Source organism: Cupressus sempervirens, chromosome 7 (assembly GCF_028749045.1).
Source record: "Cupressus sempervirens isolate cs-2001-9-10 chromosome 7, ASM2874904v1, whole genome shotgun sequence".
Taxonomy (NCBI): domain Eukaryota; kingdom Viridiplantae; phylum Streptophyta; class Pinopsida; order Cupressales; family Cupressaceae; genus Cupressus; species Cupressus sempervirens.
In genome coordinates, this window is record NC_143124.1 from 506,949,194 (window position 1) to 506,976,461 (window position 27,268).

The window sequence follows — 27,268 nt, forward strand, 5'->3', positions numbered from 1 at the left end:
GATATGTTCATAAGCATTATTCACATAAATGAAAGACAGAAATAACAACCATAAGATAAGCCTATCTCATGCATATAGATACATTTCATATTCAAATGGAAGATCAACTAATCTAACTGGTTACCAAATTAATTAAATAAATCTAATGTATCTTCAACTTGTAATTCCAAATATCATAAAAGTAAAATACCTATTACCAACATATGTTGAGTGCATAACTTATCTATGTCTTGTTCATGTCTTGGCATCTGGTGGAGAGGGGGAACATTGTTCGGGGATTAACCTCCCAACCGCAGACCCTTAAAATATCCCCACAAAATCTCATCGGAGAAAGGCCCTCCCTACCTGGAATAGACACGGAGCACCTTGACCAACCACTGAGCATCCTAGTACTTAATTCCACCACTTGACTTGACAACTAAGTATACTTGGACAATCATGAGCTGACTTGGATGTTTTAATAATCATCATAAAGTTCAAATGTTCATACATGGAAGTTTTGATTTGTTGTTACTTCTCCCTTGCAGGGATCCTCTCCTCTCCACCCTCTTTCATTGGCTTCACTAGCTAGGGCGAGTCCTTGGAGACTATTATTTCATACTAATATATATTATCTCATGGTGATCTTGGATTGTTATCCATCAACGGATATACCGCAAGCACTATCATGTGCAATGATATATTCTGTTGTGGTTATCAGATCTGTAATACAAAACTATCCTAAGAAAATACTAGGAATTTAGAGAAGAAAGAAGATGAACATGCAAAATTAAAATCAAGGCTCTTTGCATATTGAGCCTCAAAGATGGTCAACTAGAAAGTTTGTAGAAATGTCAACAAAAGTAGACCATAGTATAATCGTAGTGAAATGGACTTAGAACATAACTTGATCGAAATCAAATAAAGCCAAAGAGAAGCTGATGTTGTTTAAGTTGTACGGCTCTACTGGCCGATCTTTGATGTTTATTGAGAGAGAACGTAAAAAGGCAGACCAAGAGGAAGAAAGAAATAGATTTCTGATTAACAACAATTGTGTATCGTTTGATGCAAGACTCTCAAATAAAAACATCCTCTCTGGCCAAGCAAGCCATGGCCTTAAGCACTCGTCTTGTTTTCAAGATTAGTTTCAAAAGATCATCAGTTTCATAAGGTCATTGAATTTGAAAGGAGGGCGCCAAGTGGAGATGGCCATCTCTTATAAAAAGATTGTATGTTTTAAATTTACCATAAGTTCCTTTTCTTAAGATATTATATATGTGCGTGTATATATATATATATATATATATGATTTCATCATGCTACCTATTATATCTAAAATTATACTTATAAATATATGTACATCTATATACGGGTGTAGTTTAGAGATATATATATATATATATATTCTTATGATAAGATTGCCGGTGTCTAAGAACAACAGAGAGGTAATAGTTCTGAACAAGAATTTTAGATATTTACTGTTTTTATATGTTTGACCAAGTAGCTCATGATATTGCCCAACGTACACTCTTGCTTGCCTAGTTGTTTACTACTCTTAGCCATGGTGATTCAAGATTCATACCTATTTTCCCACTGATGGTGGTGCCCCTATGTCCAATTCTTTTCTAATAATGCTTCCACCCCCTTTGATGTGCTCCCCACAAAGATATTCTGCACATTTAAATCATAATCTTAAATCTAATAATAATTACCATAACAAGTTTTTAATCATAAACTATCATAACAACTAACCGCCATTTCACTTCTCATGAATTCATGATAAATAACCAACCTTCCAAGATAACATTAAAGTATCATCATAACAGTGAACTAGTATGTCAACTTCATATGAAATTATAACGATTAACCATCTTACCATTTCACATGATCGTAACCAATTTTACCAATCAACTGACTTCACAAGAAACCTTAGCGACTATACGAACAATTTTAAATTGAGCCAAAAAATGAGATGTAACAATGGGCAACATGGCATTCTCTACACAGGCCACCTCATCATCCAATAAAGTGGTGCGTATCTTCTCATAACCATGGCCCTTGAACTCGTTTGGAGCATCATTAACTGCCCTCACCATGTATTGCCAATATAGTGAGTGAACAACATTAAATGACAATTCATTTGCATAGATGCATCAAGCATTGGCTTGATCAGCAATATCTCTAGCTTCATTTTCGAATAATGATTCCCCACTGCTCTCTTACAATTTGTTGTTGAAGACACAAGAATGGATGGTCTTCTATAGGTGGTTCACTTGGAGTGGTAGTTGAAGACAGGTGATGTTTTTCCTTTCTTTGAAGGCCTACCACTTTCCAACAGATGTGAAGAATTTGCCCTCCCAGCACCTTCGTCTACTTTCTTCTGTTCTTGAATGTATTTGTTTACGATGTGATTTGGAAGGAAGGTTTTAAGTAGCACTCTATTTACTCTTGGCTTCCCGATACAAAGTTTGATGCTTTTTTAAGGAATAAAGCACAGATGTGCTTTTACTCTACTATACGAGTTACTAAATTCCTCTTTTCAGTGGTTACAAATCCACACATAACCTCCTCCACCTAACACTGATCGAATCATTTGCACATGTTTCCAGAGTGGGAAATATCTATCGATTTTGAATTGGGGGTTATTGGCACCAAAAGCACTTGCAGCCATGATAGAATCTACAAACAAACAAAGCAAGTTACAACAATGAGAAAAGATAACAGCAAGCACATCAAATAGATAACACTAAACACTAATTAGCAAAGAATTGAATACTCATAATTATAAAATTATGAGTATTTTTCAATTCTTTGCTAATTAGTGTTCACTGTTATCATAAATTTGCAGGCCTATGGCTATATAGTATGAGTATAGTGATAGTTCATTGTAACATAATTATAATAAAATTAAAAAATTTAATAACAATTAAAAATTAATAAAACATTAAAATAGTAAATACCTATAGCAATGTAGAGGCTCACGACTTAGTGAAATACTATTTAGGTTTCAATGATTTGAAATATGCCTGTCTATGAATGATTGTTTGTAGGAAGCTTGCCAAAGAACCTTGCCTCTGCCAAAGAAAAGAAAACCAACAATTAATCCTATCGGTGAAGAAAATGCATCCAAACGATTAATACAAAGCTGCAAACATTCTAAAACTGTGCTGCCAAAAATCCCAAACGCGAGTTAAGATATGCACTAACAGCATCGTTTTCGGTTGTAATATGCCAAAACGAAGATGTTTTAGGTTTCAACATGCTCAAAAAGTGCTTTACGTCAAAGTTGAAAAGTCAACAAAATGGTGTGGTTCCCAAATTCACCCAAATTCAGTTCACATTCCTCCTGAGCTACGACGTCAAACAAATTCGCTACGAATTCCTCCAAATTCGACCAAGGTCCAAAACAATGAATCCGCAGGGAATTTTGAAGGCAATGGGCAAATTTGGACCGAATTCAAACAGACTTCAAATCTCAATGAATCGAATATCAAATTTCACGATTTCTGAGCGAATACGGCAACTTAGCTTTTAGCCAATATATGCACTTTTACAAAGTGACATAAATTCAAGTATCAAAATAAAATAATTTAATTAGCTCTCTTAACCCAAATAAAATCAGGCAATTCCAATTAAATTGGAATTCAACTACGGCAAATTAGCTGGCAAATAAAATAAATTAAATCCAATAAATATAACCCCTCTAACCCATTAAATCAGCATTTAATTAAATTTTTCCGTGATAACTGCAGATTCCTAAATGCATAGACAAGCTCACAAATCTAGACACATATGCATAATGAATCTGGGTTTACCAATTACCAAAGGGTTAAAATAACAATTAAAAGATACATCGCCCATACAAGGACAATATTGGCTCAACATGAAAGGTTTGATCACTAACTCCATGTGCCACTGCCAAGGATATAAGTCTTGCACATTAAACAAACACAATCAAGTGTAGATGCACAATATAACACAACCGAAAAGTATGTAAATTACATAATTAAAGCTTCTCATTTACTTCATTTAAATAAACATTAACTAGTCATTTTAATAGCCTTTTTATATAAATTTACAGAAGAGACAAGGTAATAATTCGTAGCACAATAACCAAAGAATCCAATATGCATAAATCACTTTGCAATTATCTTAAGCATTTAATAATGGAAGTTATAACAACTACCCAACAACATAAATAACACCATAAATGTATAAGTCAACATGGTCAAACACATGAGTAAACATTGCTGCAAGAATCCTGGTCAAGTGCAGCAGAACAAATAAAACACTGTGAAACAACTAATCACATCTTAACGGTACTCACGGAACAACATTGTGATACCATATGGATCCAGGTAACCACTAGCACAACCTCAGTGTAACCATCAAGTACATCATAATCTCATAAACCAAACATAAGCATAATCAAATCACTCCAAGGGTATAGACCACTCATGGGTCCCAATCATGATCACTCACAGAGTAAGATCATCAAGGTTGCATCCATCAGGATGACTTACAGAAATCAAATGGGAGAGGCACTACGATTTTCCTTGGAAATGTGATTTCAACTAAACAAATAATGAACACTCTTGAAAAGATTAAAGATATACCTGAGTGGTCAATCCCTTAAAACATTACAAAAATAAGAGGTTTTCATGAGTTGGCAAATTTCTATCAAAGATTCATCAAAAATTTCAGTGCGATAAATGCTCCTTTGACCAATTGCACCAAAGGGAGGTCTTTTGCTTGGATTCAGAAAGCAGAAAGTGGTTTTGAGAAGCTTAAAAAGAAGGCGACGGAGCCCCAATTCTTGCATTACTAGATTGTGCAAAGACTTTTACCATTGATTTTAATGCTTCTGCAGTAGCCTTTGGTGGTCTGCTGAGTCAAGAAGGTAAGCTGATTGCCTATTTTAGTGAAAAGTTAAATGATGCTTAATAGTGTTATGGTACTTAAAGGAATTGTATGTTATTGTTCAAACTTCAAAATAGTAGAGGCACTATCTATCACATAGGGAACTCATTTTATTGATTAACTATCAAGCTTTGAAATGTATCATATCTTCGGCCAAATTACCACATAAGCATGCCAAAAGGTTTTCTTTTTCGCAGAGTTATACATTTGTACTACATATGGATGGGAAACCTTTTGTTGTGGCTGATGCTTTAAGTAGGAGGCATCACCTAATTGTCACCAAGACCAATGAGATTGTTGGGTTTGAAGAAATGAAGGAAGAATATGCAATTGATTTTTATTTTAGCAAGATTATTGCCACAACAATCCTACTGTTACAAAAAACTCTAAAGACCACCTATTCACAAATAGATTCTTTAACAATATCAGATTTCCACAATCCATTTCTAATGCTATTTCTGTTTTTTGATTTGATTGTGTATGTTATTTGTTGTTTTTTGGAAACTCAAGCTTTGTCTACCAATAAGGTCTAAGAGAGAAGAGTTGATAAGAAAAGTGCATTCAAATGACATGGGGGAACACTTTGGAAGGAATAAAAATTAGAGCTTGGTAGGTGACAAATTATTTTGTCCTCAATTAGGGAAAGATGTGAATAAGTTTGTTTCTATGTGTAAATTTTGCCAAGTTTCTAAATGAGGGCAATAAAACATGGGCTTGTACAGACCCTTGCTCATTCTTGAGGGACTATGGATTTACATCTCCATGTATTTTGTGTTGGGTTTGCCTCATATTCAATGAGGAAATGATTCCATCTTTGTTGTTGTTGGCCAATTCTCTAAAATGACCCATTTCATTCCATCTAAAAAACCCAAAATGCAAGTAATGCTGCTGATTTGTTCTTTAAGGATAATGTTTTCTTGCATTGGCTACCCAAGTCTATTACTAGTGGCCGAGATTCAAAGTTTTTTAAGTCACTTTAAGAGAATTTTGTTGAGAAAACTTGACAATAAACTAAATATTGTTCATCTTACCACCCTCCAACAGATGGCCAAACAGAGGTGGAGAACAGAAGTTTGGGTTGTTTGTTTTGATGCTTACTTGGGGAGAATCCTAGATAGTGCAGTCTAATTTGGCACAAGCTGAATTTTCTTTTAATTCCAGCATTAACAGATCTACTGGAAATTCTCCCTTCTAAGTTGTGTTGGGAAGCAATTATAAGGGAGTTGTTGATCTTATAGATCATCCAAATGGGAGATTGGTGAACCAAGCTTCAGTGGATTTGTGAGACATATCCTAGAAGTGTACCAACTAGTGAGGCGTCAACTGCTATTAACAAAAGAGCAATACAAAAGAAATGTCGATTTACATTGCAGATAAAAAGTGTAAGTTAATCAAGTTATGGTGTATCTGTATAAAGAAAGATTTCTGCAAGGAAGTGCAACAGTAAAAGCAGAAGAAAAGGGGTCATGCAAATTTTTTGAGAAGATTATTGAAAATGCTTATTTGTCAGAACTGCCCAAGGGGTGATGATATCAGTGCTGTTTTCAATGTGGTGTACCTTTATTCCTACCATTTTAGTAGTGAACTGTTAAAGGTGAAGTAGCTGCGATAGAACTCCTTCATACCTGTCATAGTCTGTTGTGCAGTTCATCCTGTACGTTCTAACTTCTGTTCATGATACTTCAGTATGTTGCATGGTTTCAGATCTTATAAGATTATTCTGTTGGCATCATATCTCTTGGTTCCTTCTCTGTATTTATTATTGTGGTTCTTTTATTGGCATCATGATTATCTTTGGTGTCGTCTTCTAGCTTCCTACCGCCTTTGTATTGTTCCTATCCTATTCATCTTTTGGATGTGCTCATGTATCTTTCCCGTCAGTTTTCTTGGCATCATACGGGTGTAATTTATAGTGGGCACCCGGCAGGGTATATTGTCAATTGATTAAAATGGCCATCTGTTCATTCATTGATGATGCTGGTTCATTGATATCATCGGTTGTCATATTAAAGATGCTGATGTTGTTCCATAACCACCAATGATTGCTCTTCAATATAGGACACTTCAGTTTTATGGTGAAGAAATATATCTTTGTTCGGTTCACATATAGAGAAATTCATTCACTGGTTTAGTTGTTGTTGTTCAGCGAGAGAGGAGTATTTCTGTGACATTGCTTAGGTGCTCTTTTGTACTGAGAAAGTAAGTGCAGAGATTTAAAATGCATTTTGTATGGACTCATTAGGTGACCTGTGGATGATCATCGAGATGGTTTTGTGAACCATTTTTATTTGTTAATGTTTAAATAGCTTTTGTCGGATAAATCATAAGAAACATTTATTGATTAAATATTATTATGAGAATTCACTTACATATATATATATTTACAGAGTATGCTAATATTTCTATATATATTATATGGTATGATTATATATCAAAGGGTTGTGTATATATATATATATATATATATATATATATATATATATATATATATATATATTTATTTATTTATTTATTTTTCTCTCTCAAATTATTGCCCATCGGATATCATTATTAATGATGTCCATGTTCGGGCTTTAGGCCTTGTGTGATTTTCTTGCTAGTGTCAATGTCGATCAACATGGTTACATGAGGTGATACGGTCTGCATCAGGCTTGTTAATATCTGTCCTTCAGTTGTGTGCATGGGACTTTATCCGCCCTCGTGTCACGTCATTTACATCTATCCCCCATGTTCATATAAAGGTTGATTTAGTTAAATCAAGTCTTGAGTTTATGTTTTCCACTTAATCAAGTGTGTGAATATTCAAAGGGTGTCTATAGGATCACACCCCAATATATCTTTGGATATATTACAGGTTTCCAAATCTTTCATTGGCATTCCTTGAACACATCATCGGGCACATTGAATAGGAAACATATATATACAGCAGTCCAATTTATATCTGACGTTAGCTACTATTGAATGAATCAATAGTACCCGAATTAAGGTGGCAGAAGAATTAATATCATAAATTGTTTGAAAGATTCTTTTTATAATATAAAGAGGAAATATACTACAAGGATATTTACATAAGTGAGAATTGGATATAAATCTAATTGTATGAAAAATCAACATGGTATCAGAGCAGGTTTAAGAGACGATTCAATTAGATTTATTTTATTCAGTGCACTAAAATTATTTTCAATTTTCTTTTCAATCAAATGGTAAGCGGTATCAAGGTTGAGGATAGACTTGACGGTGATTTAGATTATACAGCATGGAAATTACGAATGAAGTTAACTTTAAAAGAGAATGACCTCAAGCAATTCATTGAAAAATCTGACCAACCAAAAGGAAATGAGGAATTGATTAAATGGGAAAAAGATAACACTAAAGCCATGAAATTAATTGTGGATGGTGTTAGGGATCGTCTACTCCCTACTATCTCTGAATTAGACACAGCACATGAAATGTTTAAAACTCTTGAAGAAATGTTTGAGATAAACAATACAACGAGAATTATAACCTTGAAAGACAATCTCTCCAACATTAAAATGAACAAAGGAGAATCCATTGCTTCATATTTCATGAGGATAACAGAACTAAGAAACCAACTCTCCAAAGTTGGCCAGAGCTATGATGAAAAAGAATTAACCATGATAGCTCTAAAGGGTCTGCCACCATCGTGGAAATATTTCAGACAAGGGGTATGTGCTCGATCAAAGCTTCCTAAACTTGGTTGACTAAAGGATGACTGCATACAAGAGGAGGGCATGTTAATATCTCAAGGCGATATTCCTATTGGAGATGATGTTCAGGCTCTCACAACCCAAGTTGATAAAAACAAGAAACCTAAATTCAAAAGGAAAAGAAGACATGTAGATTACTTGAAAATGCAATGCTTTAGATGTGACAACTATGGTCACTCAGTATTCAAATGCCCTGATAGACTGAAACATCAAGCAGCTTTTGCCAAAGTCAGTGATTTTGATATAGATCCAGAGAAACGTCCATTCTAAAGAAACTTCTGAATATCCTTAACATATGTGAAGTATTGGATTAAGAGGGAGTTCTTTTATATATATTCATTGAAATGTAAAATAAGCTTGCTAACACTTCTAAGATGGAGTCTTAGAATATCAAATTATTGTACTATATTATCTATGTGTATTTATTCTTTTAATTACAGCTATGTGCCTTGATCTTTCTGTTTTGAGAATGATATTACAGGAAGAGGGAATTAATGAGGAGCTCTGATGATTGTTATTTAGAGGGAGTTGAAAACATCATTGTATATGATAATGATGGGCCTGCCCCTATGTACATCATGAGGAAGTGACGACTTCCAAATGATTATCACTTGTATTTGGAGAAGTTGTTGTAAGGTGATGATCTTACAATAACTTGTATTATGAGATCAAACAAATTGAGTAAATGGTGAATGTCTTGCATCTCAACATTCTAGGAGACCATTACTCGGAGTATTTGGGGAATATCTTTGATATTCTAGGAGGCCAATACTTTTGATATCAAATGTAATATCAAAACCTTCTGAGTATTTGGTGAATATCTTTGATATTCTGGAAGGCCAACACTCTTGATATCAAATGTGATATCAAAAACTTCTGAGTATTTGGTGAATATCTTTGATATTCTGGGAGGTCTATACTCTTGATATTAAATATGATATCAAAACCTTCTGAGTATTTGGTGAATATCTTTGATATTTTGGTAGGCCAATGCTCTTGATATCAAACGTGATATCAAAACCTTTTGAGTATTCAGTGAATATCAAATGTTGATATTCTGAGAAACCAATACTCTTAATATCATATGCAATATCAAACAAATAGAAATATTTGAGATATCAAATGAAATATCCATAAAATTGCTATATTACTTTGAAGTAATATTTATTTTTGTTTATCCTCCCTAGCTAAGAGGGAGTGTTAATGTTTAAATAGCTTTCGTTGGATAAATCATAAGAAACATTTATTGATTAAATATTATAATGAGAATTCATTTACATATATATATTTACAGAGTATGCTAATATTTCTATATATATTATATAGTATGATTATATATCAAAGGGTTTTATATATCGAAGGGTTATGTATTTATATATATATTCTCTCTCAAATTATTGCCCATTGGATATCATTATCAATGATGTCCATGTTTGGGCTTTAGGCCTTGTGTGACTTGCTAGTGTCAACGTCGATCAACATGGTTACACGAGGTGATACGATCTGCATTAGGCTTGTTAATATCTGTCCTTCAGTCATGTGCATGCAACTTTATCCGCCCTCGTGTCACATCATGTACATCTATCCCCCATGTTCATCGAAAGGTTGATTTAGTTAAATCAAGTCTTGAGTTTATGTTTTCCGCTTAGTCAAGTGTGCGAATATTCAAGGGGTGTCTATAGGATCACACCCCAATATATCATAGGATATATTATATGTTTCCAAATCTTTCATTGGCAATTCATTGAACACATCATCGAACACATTGAATAGGAAAGATACATATAAAGCAATCCAATTTATATTTGATGTTAGCTACTACCAAATGAATCAATAGTACCCGAATTAAAGTGGCAGAAGAATTGATATTATAAATTGTTTCAAAGATTCTTTTTATAATATAAAGAGGAAATATATTACAAGGATATTTAAATAAGTGAGAATTGAATATAAATCTAATTGTATGAAATATCAACATTATTGTTAATCGGTTATTTCATTTGAGATTGTTAGATGCTTGAAAGGATCTAGGCTTATTGGTTGACTATTGAGAACTTCAATCATAAGCAAGATACTTGTATTTATTCTGAGATCTACAATAAAGTCATCATCATTTTGGGTGTGGCTTGGTTTTTCCCTCAAATAGGAGGATTTTCCCAAGATAAATAACTGATTCATCTATTCTTATGCTTTTCTATGTTACAATGTATTGCATTTATGCTTTTCTGGTCCCAAAACATCAGCATGGTATCAGAGCTTGGTCAGCCTTGACTCTCTCACAAGAGGAGTTGAAACTTGAGATGGCTTTAATCATTCTAGTTGTAGGATTAGAGTCACATATATGTGTAAGTTTCCAGAGGAGCATGGATGATGATTGTCATTCGAGATGGGCGATTGTGTTTCAAGAAGTACACAATTTGTATGCAATTGTGAAGTTGGCAGCAATAAGACATTTTGTGATTGTTGTTATGTTAACTGCTAGGGTTGTCATTGCACCAAACGATCGACCTGTTAATGTCGGATACAAGCACTAGACTTATAGAAGACACAAGAGACGATTAAGCCATGTTGCGAATCCAAAGAGGGGCATTGGCCCACTGCCAACAATCCCTCTCTCAACGTTACTCGCTAGGGCCTGCAAGGATTTGAACCCGTAACCAAGCTCTCATACCACTTGTTAACTATTAGGGTTGTTGTTGTGCCAAAAGATCAATATTTTAATGCTTGATACAACCACTAGATTTATAGAAGGCACATGGGGTGATTAAGCCATGATGCAAATCTAGTGAAGGATGTTGCCCACTACCAACCTATTCTTCATGTCATTTACTGACTTGCATTATTGATAAGTGCAATTGGAATGAGTGTATCCAGTGTCTCAAAGTCAAATGACGTTACAAAGCCTGTAATAACTATACAATATATTACTGGGGGAAATTTTGTTCCCATATTGTGAGGAAGATTAAACTATGAAGAGATGGGTATCTTACAAATGTATCCTTTAATGTTATTCAATTAACTTTATATATTTAATTCATGCAATAACATTGAGCGTAGTGAATTATGTATGCTTCTAGCATTAGTCTATTTGATCCTATTACTAATGTCTCTAAAATACTTCCATGATGGATTGAGGAGCAAAAGAATGATCAAAGATTGCAGCCTGCACTGAGTTGGTGTCTCTTGAAGAAGTACCTATTCAGATTATCTTGTGATTAGTTTATTCTAAGAGGAGGAATTAAGATTCAGAGGGAGCTTGAGCAATAAAGGAAGAGGCCCAAATCCTTTTGCTGAGAATTAGCTAGCTTGTGTAATAGTGTGACTGTTAAAGCTCCTTGTTTGATCAACATTGGAATCAGATCTATTTCATTTTGATAATCAAAGTAGTGAGAAAGATGCCTCTGTTGAGGAGTCTCCATTTAGAGGGAGCCTGTCTATTCATCACAGACAACCTTGGACAAGGAGGTCAGAAGGTTGATACCTAACTCAGAAGGAGTTTGATTTCATAGGTCAAAAGGTTGATATTTGTCTCTAAGCGAGCCTTATCATCATGAAGACTTGTTAATGAGTTCTTCTCTATGAAGGAAAAGTTTGAGATGAAATCCTTTGTTAATGAGTTCTTCTCTATGAGAGAAGTTTGAGTTGAAATCCCTTGTTAATGAGTTCTTCTCTGGGAGAGGATTTCAAGTTGAAATCCCTTGTTAATGAGTTCTTCTCTACGAGAGATGTTCAAGGTGAAATCCCTTGTTCCACCCTCTAGGAATAGCCATGGTGGATCCACCCTCTGAGAGTAGCCATGGTGGAAGTCATTTGTGAATCCATTACTTTATTTTCTGATTTTCTCATTCACCCTCTAGGAGTAGTTATGCTTCTTTTGCTTGCTATGCTATGAAATGTGAAGGACTTATCTCTTGCTATGATAGAGTGTTAAAGATGAAGTAGCTGCGATAGAGCTCCTCTGTACCTATAATAGTTTGTTGTGTGATTCATCCTATATGTTCAAACTTTTGTTCATGATACTCCAGCATGCTGCGTGGTTTCAGATCTTGTAAGACTATTTTGTTGGCATCATATCTCTTAGTTCCTTCTCCGTATTTATTATCGTATTTCTTTTATTGGCATCATGATTATTGTTGGTGTCGTCTTCCAAGTTCCTACCATCGTATTTTTCCTATCCTATTCATTTGTTCAAATCAATCATACGACAACTTGGCTCAACCTTCGTCTATATTAGATGTGTTCATGTATCTTTCCCATTAATTTTCTTGGCATTGTACAGTTGTAAAGTATAGTTTGCCCTTGGCAGAGCATATCATCAATTAATTTATTTATGGAAGTGTTGACTGTTTATATTATATAGCCGTCTGTTTATTCATTGATGATGTTGGCTAATTGATATCATCGGTTTTTATATTAAAGATGTTGATGTTGTTCCATCTAACTCAAAGGCTCTGAGCAAGAAGAGGAATGGGGGTGGCATTTCAAAATCAGAGTGTTCTAGAGAGAAAGATGCTAAAGTAGGGGATGATCCAGGAGGATTTGGGAAGGAGTTGATGCAATGGGTGATTTGTTTCTCCCCTTCTTTGCTACATTCGGAGTTTTCTGCTGGGATCTATGTTCGTGAGGTGTCTTTGGCATCTAGGGCTTCCTACAAAAGGATCATTGTTCTTTTGGCATACTTGGGCCACTTTCTTTCTCGTTTGAATGCTTGGTTCCTTGTTTGGGTGGAATTCTCTAGCGGTGTGCCCTTTGTTGTGGGTTCCCCTTCTCTTTGGTTGTGTGCTCCTAATGGGGATGGACTGGTTTGGACCTGTTCGGGAATATCTTTCCTGTGTTGGGACTTGCATTCAAAGGGGTTTGTCCCTAAGGCTTTGTCTAGTTTCAATGATGGTGTGGGAGCTTCTAGTCCTTGGTGGCTTCCTGAGATTTTCAAAGGTTGGGGGTCTAATTATGCGGGCTCTTCTACTTCTCGTGTCTCGTTTCCACAAACCCATTGGATGTGTTTATCGCGAACGACTTACAAAGTCCAAGTGGGGAGCTGTAGTTATGGCTCTCGATCTCCTCTTTATGTGGTTTCTATCTGTTCTGACATGGGTGGGCATGAGTCTTGGCTAGGGATTTTACTGGACTGCAACTGTTGTGATGTGTTTTGGCAAGAGGATTCTCGCAGGCTTTTTGCACTTGTTACTTTTTTTGCCCTTTTCACACTTATTTGTGGTTATTGGAATAGGTTTGGGAAAAAGCCTACGTATGCTTTTGAGGTTTTGACCCTGATCTCTACCCATGGCTTTGCTTTTGTTTTGGAAAACATTTGACTTGCTAAAGGGTTTACTCCCTCAATTGTTGAGGCGAATTATTTTGGGTTTTTGCTTTCTTCTAAGGAGTCGATGGCACCAGTATGGTGCTACTATAGGGATGATTAGTTACGTGACTGTTATTAGAAGGACTTGGAGGACCCAAGCTGTTGATTATAGCTTGCTCTAGCAGTAGACAATGAACGTTGTGCCTAGGGACTATGATGGGGTCTCTACCCAAATTTTTGACTAGGTCTTAAGGTTGGCCTAGGGTACTCTCTACTTGCAAAAGAAGGTTGTAGTTGAGGGGATGGTGCTTGGTTGTCCAAGTGTTGTCCCTGTAGGAAATATTGAGGGCTTCAGTTATGGTTTCCAAATGTTAGCTACTCAAGATGTGTTGTTTGGTTGTACATTTGTAGGGTCTACTCAACACCATATTATTTGGTGGCCTTTGTTTCTTCAAATGGTGGTTACCCTATTTGGGGGGCGAGTAGACAGAAGCCAACAAAAGGTTTGTTTACTTTTGTTGATGTAAACCGCTCTGGGTGGATCTTGAAGCAACTCCTTGGGGCTGATGCTGCTAGGACAAGAGGTATTGTGGTTTTATCCAGGTTTCTCTAATTTGTTGTTGGAAGGTGATGGGTCTCCTTACGGGAGTGCAGGTGTGGTTGAAAGGCTCGTCTCTAACTTCCATGTTGAGTGGCCTCTCCCTTATGCTTATATGGGAGAGTTGTTTTGCTTTTTCTACATGCAAGACGATTGCTGCTAGTTTTCAATGGCTCGTTCTGGATTGGAATTTTTGGGTAATTTAAGCAGCTGGTTTTGGGACTTCTCCCAACTTTGTGGTTGAGCCTAGTGCTCAGATGGCTAGGAAGGGGGTCTAGTGTTTCCTCCTCTTCCTTTTGGTGTACTTCTTCCTTGTTCCTATTGAGATGGGCCCCTTTTCTATTGAGGTGGAAAGGGGATGTGCAATCGGGAAGTGGATCTCTTTGGAGATGTTTTCTTTCACCATCGGGGGACTTTGCTCTCCTCAAGGTTCTTCAAGGCTCGGAAGTGGGAAAATTTGGATTGCTTTTTGGTCATGTATAAGATGGCTCTGTTGGCCTTTGGTTATCTTATGTGCCTATTTTGGCACTTGCATTGTAATTGGTCTATCGTGACCTTGTGTTATTCTACAGATAGTGCGACACCCCTATTGTTGTGCTAATGGTCCTCTCCATTTCCTTCTTGTAAAGGGCTAGCCCCCTTATTGGTTGTTTAATTATCAAAAACAAGCGATGATTGCTCCTCAATATAGGATTCTTCAGTTTTATGGTAATGATATATATCTTTGTTCGGTTTATATATAGAGAACTAATTCACAGGTTTTGTTGTTGTTGTTTAGCAAGAGAGGATTATTTTTGTGACATTGCTTTGCTGCTCTTTTGTACTAAGAATATAAGTGCAGAGATTTAAAACACATTTTGTATTGACTCATTAGGTGATATGTGTATGATTGTCGAGCTGGTCCGTGAACCATGTTTATTGTTAAGCAGTTGTCTCATTTGAGACTGTTAGATGCTTGGAAAGAGGCAGGCTTATTGATTGATTGTTGAGAACTTCAATCATAAGCAAGATACTTTTATTTATTCTAAGATCTACAATAAAGGCATCATCATTTTGTTGGACTTTTAACCCAGAAATCAGATAAACAGCAATAATGAATAACCAGAATAGATGCAAGAGACACACAGAAATATCTTGGGAAAACCCTTCGAGAATGAAGGGAAAAACCCAGCCACACTAAACAAAAGATCATTTTATTGATGATAAAATCAAGTGTACAATGTCTATTGCTAGATGCGATATATATAACACAAGAGAGACTCTTCACTTAACAATGGAAGGTCCCTTGAAATTCCCAACAATATAACTCTTTATTACAAATACAACTTTTTGTATATTATGCCTTAACAGATGATGAATGACACATGTCATTATATAATATTACAGTTATCATAAATGTTATTTTCAGCTGAAGATGGCTATAACAGAATTAACGCCCAGAGATAAAGATTTTTATCGCAGCTACAAACTCCAATGCTCCCTCTTAGCGAGAGAGAAATCTTTAGTTAGACAATCACAAAAGGCTGCAACTAAAATGTCAATGATAATATCTAATCACACAGATCTTATAAAATTTCATGGAATCGCTCAACATGAAAAACCCTGCAAGAAACACAAACAGTTTTCATAATGTTGTCATGGAATCTCTAAACATGACACTAAGAGAACAATTTACTCATTGTTAATAATCATGGAATTATTCAACATGATAGATTTGCAAGAATCCCATCTAAGCCTTTAATCACGGATTTTCTCTACGTGAACTATCATGGAATCACTCAATATGACATCCAACTCGCATTACAAATTCTCTCCACATGATGTCATCATGGATTCTCTCCACATGATGATCACTCCCAGAGTGAAAGAGCTATCATAGTTGATTCTTACAATCTCATTTATTCACACAAGAATAGAAATAGGCATAACAAAACTAGACTTAGTTCCATTTAAGTCTCGAATTTTACAAATACCACAAGCATCACAAGTATATATGAGAATGAAGGGGATTCCATAAGCACTCCCTCTTAATTATGAAGCCTCCCTCCGAAGCTACAATCTCCCTCTAAAGCTCAACATCTCCCTCTTAATCAATTCAACCTATTGCATTTCTTGTTGCATCCTACAACTATTAGAGATAAAAGTTCAATCGCTATTTATAGTCAATTGTACTGAAAGGTAACCACTATTTTCAACTATAATAGAACTTCAAAAATCATAGCATACTTATCTTAGCAATTTCATGCAATACTTATCTTTGCAACATGTACCTAGACCAAAGTTTATGGAGAGTCTACAAGTATCATCAAGATCAAGCTCACTCATTAAGAGGATGAAGCAGTAATTGAGAGCCAAAAAAATGTATGATTCCATGTGGTCACAGATGATGCAGGAGCATCCTGCATGTTTTCAGTTTTTACCTTGTTGTTGAAACTATGTTTTCTAGTTTCTGGGTGCCTGTTGCAAACCGTGTAACTAATTTTGTACAATGAATTAGAGGATGTGCTTTTCAAGGATTGAAGAGGGCCTAGAGTACTTCCTTATGTCAAAGGTGCAAGTTGTAATTCCTCACAAGTTGGGAGATATGGCAATTCTCCCAAAGTATCGATTTTTGGCAGTTCTGCACGATAGTTTTATGTGCTTGACTTTCGGGATGGATGCGCACTTATCCTTGGTAAATCAGCCTTTGCGCACTTAAGGGGTTGTAGAGGACCTAAAATACTACCCAAAATTCAAAATGTGAGCTCTAATTCAATCAGAGCTAGGAGATATCGCGATTTTGCTCAGACATTGATTTCTAGACATTTAATTGCTGATGTAGGCCGACTTGTGGCTCTTCAAGTATTCAATGTTAGGTTTATTTTCATGATGGGTATTTAATATTTGCTGAGAATCGACTTGTGGCCTCTCTATGTTCTAGAATGATCTGTAAGCCGTTTTGGCTAGTATAAATAGAGTGTTTAGGCTTAGAGCTAGAGCAATTTTAAGGAGGATTGGAGAGCAGAACTGGAAAGTGCAAATTTGACGCTGGATCTTAGATCGTGAATGTAATTGTATTTGGTCGTAACCCAGAAGGCCTTACAGTTGGGCATGTATGATGATATTTTCATGAATCAATAAAGAATATTTTCCTCTCTCTCTATGGTGTTGTTCTCTTTTGTGTTTGCTTCCATTGTGTTAACTTTCGCATGGTGGTTTGGGTAGCTAAGTGTGCCTTTTGGCCTTAGTCTCTCCCAGCCTACCCTGCGTCAACAAATAGCCACCAAGGATGGGATGCCCAAAACCTAATGTTGATGCAAACAGAAATAGGAACCACATGTATATGAATATGAAGAGGTTGAGCTTAACAAATAGTTCAAGTATCTAACCCAAATCTTCAAATTATACTGACACAAAAAACTCTTTACAATAAGCATATGACAAATTCATGTGATCAAGACACAAATTGATCATAGATTGTTGTACTTGAACACTCGACGAAGAAGACTTGACAACAATGTCTACAAATGAACAGACTGAGACCAAGGAAAATGATCAAGTCTCTCTGCTAAATTGTAGTTACTTTCTTTCATCATATGCCATTTGTTTGTGTAAGTCTCAATCATGCACTATCGCATCTATGTGTCCCAATCATACATCGTTGGAAGGAAATAAGAGAATCAAACATTCTCCTAGTGATGCACCATTGGAAGAAGATTAGAGAAATTGTCATGCCATGTAATAATAATTATGATGCCTCTTTTGTTTCCCAGAATAACATACTCGACTATACTCTCCTCATCTTGTTTTACAAATGGAGATGATAATTGAACCATCAAATTGCATATGTTCTAATGGTCTTTACACCATACATATGCGTACAAGCATCATAAGTTTTGTTCTGATCATGTATACGCATATAGGCATCGGCTATCCGTTATGAGCATTCAATCTTGAAAATAGAACTTGAACCGACAGAAGATGACCAAGCTCTGCAACTATAGACACCAACTTTCTTTAAAGCATATAAAAGAGTAATATGACTTATCTATTCCCCATCAAAACAAAGACACTGAAACGAAAAAATAGACGATAACAAAATTCTTGTTTGAAAGAACCAAATAAAAACACATCGAACAATCTCTGATGAAAATAAAGAAAGATAAACAATGTATCTATCCATTCTGATGAATCCCACGAGGAGATAGCAATCCAAGATTATCACTAAGTTACACGGTGTGAGGATGATTCCAACTTGCCGAAAGGAGCGATCAACACTTGCTGAGACGGTGAGATGAATTGTTGTGTCCTTCTTGAATAAACGATAGTCAACATGGCATGGTCATCCTATGAAGAGTCGAAGGAGAAATTAAATTTTATATTCACAACCATTCTAGTCCTTTTACTTCATTCCATTGTTTTTACTATGCCTTGATAAAAAATTAACTAATGACTTCTCCCACAATCTATCGTGACATGCACAATCAATGGTTTTTTTTCCTTTCTTCACAACATCAGTTGCTAAGAATTCCTTTATTATTTGTATCAATCCTGAGGCCTGTGAAAACATTCGCATGATACTTCACTTGAACATCTTCCATCTAGAAATCAATTGGTCGGAATGAAACGCATGTTAAAAGCCCCCAAATCGAACTTAGACAAAAAAAGTCGGCTTCAAATCTCCCCACAAACATAGTTCAGGGTACAAGCTTTTGTTTGTAATAAAAAAACATGATACACAAAACATCAACACATGTTAAGACCCTACAGACTCTTTTCAATCACCACGATGACATTGAGAAAATTCACAGGAAAGTGTAGGGGCCAACTATTAGGGCATCCTTGCGAAGTCGATGATTACATCTCAAGACAACACCTCTAGAGCATAAACTACTAGATCGGCAGCATGACCATAATCATGCACACGAAGAAGACACTCTTGACATATGCTGACAAATCATACTCCAAGAGAAGATAAGAACGGATGCAATATCTTATAATAAAAAATCAACAATGATCAATAAAAATCATGAACAGATGTCTCCAGAATACCAGAATAAATTGACGGCACAACCATTGACCTCAACATATGCAAGACATAGTTACATGATATGTACAAGATTCTTTAACAAAGAAAACATGACTTGACCTAACATCAATACTCCAACGCTAATAGAGAGATTACAAAATAGTAATCTAAAACACATGTAGGGACTTAAAACAAATAGAATTCCATTATTGATGTTATCTAGCCTAGCTCTGATACCATTTTGGATTTTTAACCCACAAACAAGATAAAAAGCAATAATGAATAACCAAAATAGATGCAAGAGACACAAAAATATCCTGGGAAAACCCTTCAAGAATGAAGGCAAAAACCCAACCACACAAAACAAAAGATCATTTTATTGATGATAAAATCAAGTGTACAATGCCTTTTGCTAGATGTGATATATAAAACACAAGAGAGACTCTTTACTTAACAACGAAAGGTCTCTTGAAATTCCCAACAATATAACTCTTAATTAGAAATACAACTCTTTGTATTTCCATGTCTTAACGCATGATGAATGACGCATATTATATTTAATATTACAATTATCATAAATGCCATTCTCAGCTGAAGATGACTATAATGGAGTTAATGCCTAGAGATAAAGATTTCTATCATAGCTACAAACTCTAACACATTTTGGGTGTGGTTGGGTTTTTCCCTTGAGTAGGAGGGTTTTCCCCTAAGTTAACAAATTCTCTCTAGCAACCCTAAAGGTTTGGTTCAATTCTACACAAAGTCTAGTCCTTGTCAAATTCGCCCCAAGTTCACTTATGGAGCCACAAATTTGTTGCAAATTCTATCAAAGGAACCCGAGCAAAATTTGGGGCGAATTTGGAAGAATTTGCTGCTTAGGCAAACTTGGGCCGAATCTGGTCTCAAAACAAATCTTGAGTTTTTTAAGTGTTTTTTTGCCTAATTTGGTCTATTTGACCCTCCCAAACCTAAAAGTGACTACTAAAAAGGCCAAAAAGGATGGTTTATATGTCATTTGTGCATTTGTTAATAAAAAAGAAAGTTTTCTTATAGAGGAAATCCAAATTGACAATAGGTGAAATCCAAATTGACGATTTTAGAAGAGTTTCTTTAAAAAGTTGTGATATCTTTGAATTCAGGGCTTAAAATTAGTATATTAACTTTTGATCTAGATTTGGCTAGAAATCCTAAGTCCTCTAAACAATACAAAACAAAAATTTAGATAACTACACTTACGTTTTAATGATTCCTTTCATTATCAAACTGTCTCCTTGATATGGAAATATGTTTCATGCATGTGACCAAGCAAGCGTATCATGTTGTATGTATGGCTAAATGATGCAATTAATAACCTATTGAACTAAAACATAGATATGGTGGTGTATTTTGCTATGTTACTTTACTATCAGCATAATGGTGTATGGGTTTATTTCTTGTCACACACACACACACACACGTTTTTGTACCAACAAACCCAAAATGAACCTGAACCCACCCCAAAAAAAATTGAACAAATCTCGAACCCAACTCTGAACACGAATCTGAACCAGCAACTTTGTAGTGCCCCTTTTAGGGTCAATCATAATTGAGACTTATCTGTTCGAACTTAGTGATTATGATTCCCTCTGGGGTGGAGTCTTTAGAGAAAAACAATTGGACGGGAAAGAACCAAAAAGAAACTGCTAAAGATAGCCCCTGGCAATCTGTTATCTGGTACAGCATCGGAGGATTAGGAATTCAATGCCTTCCTTTGTCAAATAGAGTGTTTGAAGAGGTTTAAAGATAAATTTATGTAAAGATATCTAGCTTAAAACTAGCCACTTGATTTCAAGGACTTAAAAGATCTTCAATGCTTTCTCTACATAACTCAAGGAAAAAATGTAGAGAGCTACTCGATTTAAGAAGAAGAAAATGGTAGAACAATTAAAAGATGAAATTGTTTTGCTATGGTCCTGCTCAAGCTTTGCCAGGCATGGGATGTCCTTAGTTCTCTACAGCTCAAATTAAGATTAATGGCTTCTAGAGAAGAGGATAGAATAAGACGGAATCTCTCTTCTTTTGGAAAATACACTATTAAAATCAGCCTAATTTGCTCCACTAATGAAGAAATCAACACAAATTCTCTAGTAGTACCGACAGCAGTTTGAAACTTGATCAAAAGCTTATTTTTCCCTCTAGCTAGTTGTTCATGGTAAATTTCTATCAAGAAAACCAAAAGAAGAAGGGTCCACATAAAATGTATTATGTATGATAACACTGATGAAACTGGTGCATACCTTCTTCATTGCCTCTTTGCCTTCAAGCTATGGAGAAAGATAATGTAAAAGCTTAAGGTCTCTCAGATTATACCTGTGTCTCTTGAATCACTAGTGGTTGAATGGAAAACTCCCTTCAAGAGAAAAGATCTTCTGTTCCTATGAAATGTGACCCCAACCATGCCTGTCTGGATCATAGGGCTCAAAACGAACACAGAGATCTTTAGCAAATCACTTCAATAAAGAAAAAGTTTGGAGCACATTTGAGTTTGACCTTGCAAAACTTCGCAAAGTGCAACTTACCCTACTATCAGCTCATTGCACGTGAAATTGAAAACCTTTAACTCTTGGAGGGCCATAGATCTTCTGCGAACATTAATCAGTTTGGTGCTAAAGGAAACAGAACATCTAATGTGAATACTAAGGATTTCTCACAGACCAATCCTGTTCGTAGGTACTGGAAATTCAACTTTGACATGCAGTGCAAGCAGTGTACATCCTATTCCAGATGCCAAAACAATTAACAATCTAGCTGAAGGAGAAGCTTTAGGTTTCTCTCATGTGTCACGTCTTATTATTAAAGCTTTGAAGAAAAAATCTGTGGAGAAGTTTGTCTTTGCTTTTAAGATAGAGTTAGTGTGTGAGGCTCTTGGCAAGATTTAGTTGGTCACCTACCATGTTAAGAATTCATCCACCAAATTAGTTGGCTATTTGAAGTCTTAACAACAAATTGCAAGAGCATACTGCGTTGGAGTTAATGTTCCAATGGTAGTCAATAATAATTGTTGCACATGTGGCAAGCCTTGTTGAGTTGTTGGCAACACAAGTTTAGTTTAGGATTGAGTCAAAGAGTTTTAGTTTGAATCAAGTTCTTATTGTAGATGTGTTGAGTTAGGTGTCTATAAGTTTCAGTTGGTGTCAAGTTTATGTGTGTGTTGTCAATCATGAAGTAGTTTATTGTCAATCTAATTAGTAGTCATTTAGAAATGTTGTTGAGTCAAGCTATTGTATAAATTGGCCTCTATTATTCAATAAAATTAAGTTGGAAGTTCTTTCTTTCTCCTCTTTGTTTTTGTTGTTCTACTTTTCCAATATGGTATCAGAGCTATCTTCCTATTAAGTTTTGTCTGATAGAGAAGAACTTGTTAAGAAGATGAGGCCAAGAGAAGAACCACCAAATGATCATATTTTCATTGAAAAAATTGTTTGACTTTGAAGAGATCAATGCTCTGAAAAATAGGAAAAGATGTAGTGGAGGTTAAATGGATGCTCAAATAGTTTGAGGTGCTATAGGATCGGAGAGGCTATACTTTTACGAGGGTTATGAGGCATTTCATGTGGAGATGGTGTGTCCAATAGTTCGGAGAGATCTAAAAGTCTGGAAGCTTGGCATCGTACCTTTACAAGGGTTACGAGACATTTCATATGGAGATGGTGTGTCCAATGGTGTTTCAAGGCTAGATGATAGCTGCATAATTATGAAGAAAGTCTTACTCCTCTATGACATATTTTCAAAGTATAATTTCTAGATAATGTTTCCTTTAGTTATCACATTAAGTGGGGGTGTTGGAGTTAATATTCCAATGTTAGTCAATAATAATTGTTGCACATGTGGCAAGCCTTGCTGAGTTGTTGGCAACACAAGTTTAGTTTAGAATTGAGTCAAACAGTTTTAGTTTGAATCAAGTTCTTATTGTAGATGTGTTGAGTTAGGTGTCCTTAATTTTCAGTTAATGTCAAGTTTATGTGTGTGTTGTCAATCATGAAGTAGTTTGTTGCCAATCTAATTAACAGTCATTTAAGAATGTTGTTGAGTCAAGCTATTGTATAAATTTGCATCTATTATTCAATAAAATTAAGCTGGAAGTTCTTTCTTTCTCCTCTTTGTTTTTGTTGTTCTACTTTTCTAATATACTGTCCATGCAGACAATATCGGGCAGCAAGCAGAGTTAATAGATTACTAAACGTGGTCCAAGATGATGTGGGTCTTTCGCCGTTTGTTTGTTTGTCTGCTGTTTCTTTTGTTCAGTCCCAGATGTTTATTTAGCACTCCTACTTTATTCCTATATATTTGTTTGGTCTTGTTGCCCCTCAAACTGTAACTGATTGTGAATTAATTCATCCAGTATGTATATTCTCTTCAATTCAAGCAAGCATCTTCCGCTGCATTTACGAGTATCAATTAAAAGTAACCTTTTAAATTTTTTTAATAAAAGCAGAACGATAGGTAAGGTGCTGAGATAACCTTAATATGTGCTTTGAAGTAACTCCGAATTGTTGGATCCCAGAAGAACGCATCATCCGAATGCAACTTTAAGCCAGCATTTCTTCCCCACTTTACATATTGTGCTTTCCCCCCCTAATCATTCCAGTTGTTGACCAGGCTCAATATCAAGCGAATTTTGTTGTTCTCTGCCTCCCTTATTACGAAATCTAAAGCCTGCGCATTCCCAAAAACCGTGAATCAAAATCACCATTGGATTATCTCGACAACAATAAATGAAGAGATCCTCCTCTATATTTTCTTGCCTTGAATACTTGTTCATCATAAACACCAGGAGATATCTGAAGAGCTCTCCAATCACCATCATTGAAAGCCCATGTGCGTCCTACAGTAAGGCCTGCGGAGGCTGCTTCCTGAAACAAAGAAATTACAGTGGGTCTGGTACAAGGATCCACGGCGTACACCATTAGCCAGTATGTATTGAACCCATTTACATAAAATGGTGATCCATCAACTACAAACTGTGTGCCAATTCTTTCCACCATGCTCCAACAAAATCCATCTAAACGACCTTCCATCTGTAACATACGAAAACGAATACCCACGAGCATTGAGACAAGCATCTCATAAATCCCAGAAGAGAGGAAATTAATTGTTCGTACACTCATCATAACCTGGTGAGTTAAATTGTCGCCCATATGACAATGCTCTGCTTTCTGTCATCGCTGGATATCCAAAAAAAAATTGATGGAAATCCTCCATCACCCATTTACTTTTTAGGTTGGAAGTCCGTAAATAATGAAGCGGTCCCATGTATGGATTTTTGATAGGTTATTAGTTCCTGCCATACTGTAGCATCCAAGTGGATGCAAATTTTCAATAAGTTTTGACCAATTGAAATTTTTTATATATGCATTCCAACCTGGTTTCATAATGTTTTTGAATTCATGCCATTATTTTCATTTATAAGAACATGTTAAATTCAAATTTCCCATTGGCTGTTGTGGTGAACAGAAGGGTATTGAGCTTTTTCCATTGTATTAAAAAATTAATTTGTGGCAATGCTGACGGATGGATGGAACATAGCAATAGTGATTTCATTAATATTATTCACCTATCTTTGAACAATATCTGGCCAATTTTGACAACATTTGATCTAACATTAAATAAGCATATTGTCAATAACATTTTTTTCTTTGTAGTCTTTATTGCTTGGCTTTATGTTTCGTCAATTGTCTTATCTGAACCACTATGCTCAGCCAATTCCCAGATCTAAATCTTTAGGAAATCCACCGTATTTTGATTTGGATTTATGCTGTGCACTGTATAGGTGTCATATTGTCAGCGAAGATGTCAGTTTTGGGAGAAAATGTGGTCACAATTCTTTGGTCTGTCTTTTACTCATTGTCTTGGGGAATGTTTTCCGGCTGTCTGTTGACTGCATTTAATTGGATTCTTCAATTCTGGTCATCTAAAGTTCCTATTTATTAGTAATTGTTGATTTCGGAGGCATCGGGAAAATTGGACAGTCTCTTCTCTATGCTTCTGAGAAGTAGTTTTGTTGCAGAAAACAGGTATGTTTTTCTCCTTCTGTAATGTATTTTGCTTAGGATTTTGTTGCAAAAAATAGGTATGTTTTTCATTTGTTGATACTGCTTCGTTCACTACTTTCTCTAGAAAATTCTTTCAAGTTTGATATGCGTTCTGTGTGTATACATGGCTTATCTTTTTATTTACTCTTCAATATTGGTTTGGCCTTTTGGTAGCTCGGCCCTAACTAAATTTTGGCAACCATTTAAAGTTTGCTCCCTCACATTCTTTGTGGTGCTTTTGGTCAATCTAGAATTAAATTTCATGGAAAGATATGAAAACCAGAATATAAATTTCTTTATATATTTCGAGCCAGTCAGTCCTGTTTCTTTGCTATGTTCTGTTGAACTCCTGTCATGTATATTTCCTATTCTCTTAACAGCTTGTTGGTTGTTTCTTCCTTGTAGTATGCTTTTATTTTTTAATCGGTAAATTTAGAAATTAATTATTTCAATTACAATGATTTAAAAATAATTTATTTAATTAGTAAAAGAAATGCTACTATTTCAATTATAAAGAATAGGGAAAAATAAAAAATTGATTTAATTTATGTAATATTTTTTCAATTTGTAAAATAATTTATTAATTAGAAGATTATATTAATTAGAGAGAAAAAATTCGATTATATATAATTGAAGTTTTATAACAATGTTGTGGTTAATATTATTTTGACAAGCTTTTACTCTTCTATTAATGTGATCAGATTTCCACAATCCATCATAGTTATGTAAATCAGTTTCTAGATTAGATCATGTGGAGATTTTTACCATCAACATTTTGAATCACACTACGTGATCCATCATCAAGATGAGAGAGCAAGAGATGTCAAACAAAGTCTAATAATATGCAAGACACTTTTTACTTTTTCACTTGTCTAATAATATGCATTATTTTAGGTTCGTAAAAGGAGGAATGCTACTATTGAAATAATTATGAGAATATGAAAAATATTGAAGGCTACAATATTCATCTGAAATGGATCTGGTCATTGGATGTGTTGTTATAAAGTCTTCTACGTGCTTTTTTGCTTAATGCAAAAAATATTCTTTGACATTTTTAAAAACTCAATATCACTTACAAATTGCAATGGGCAAAAAATTATTGGGTTTTTATAAATTTTATTTTTTTCACTCTTTTTGCTATTTACAAACTCTATATTAAATTAATAGGTATGTTGTTTAATAAAATTGCAAACTTAATATAAGTCAATTATTAACTTATGTTAGTTAAAGTTGACAACAAATGAACTAAACTTAAAGAAATTTAATCAAATATTTTTTTTCAATCCTAACCATATGCACTAACAGATTTTTTTATTATAAAAATTCGAAATTGTTTTTAACTTCTTGCTACATGTGTTATGTTATATGTATAATAAAAAAATCTGTTAGTGCATATGGTTAGGATTGAAAAAAATTATTTGATTAAATTTCTTTAAGTTTAGTTCATTTGTTGTCAACTTTAACTAACATAAGTTAATAATTTACTTATATTAAGTTTGCAATTTTATTAAACAAAATACTTATTAATTTACTATAGAGTTTGTAAATAGTAAAAAGAGTGAAAAAAAATAAAATTTATAGAAACCCAATAACTTTTTGCCCATTGAAATTTGTAATTGATATTGGGTTTTTAAAAAATTTAAAGAATATTTTCTGCATTAA

At 35.0% G+C, this 27,268-nt stretch overlaps 1 pseudogene across 1 annotated transcript in view; it reads right to left on the reverse strand.

Annotated features, from left to right (window-relative positions):
- LOC149547751 (mannan endo-1,4-beta-mannosidase 8-like) overlaps positions 1 to 24,795 on the reverse strand; it is a 38,428-nt pseudogene extending 13,633 nt beyond the window's left edge. The window contains exons 1-2 of the transcript XR_016353914.1: positions 24,320 to 24,795; positions 24,036 to 24,230 (exon numbers count right to left, since the gene is read on the reverse strand). The product of XR_016353914.1 is annotated as a mannan endo-1,4-beta-mannosidase 8-like (transcript). The remainder of the gene's footprint in view (positions 1 to 24,035; positions 24,231 to 24,319) is intronic.
- Between the last annotated feature and the right edge of the window lie 2,473 nt (positions 24,796 to 27,268).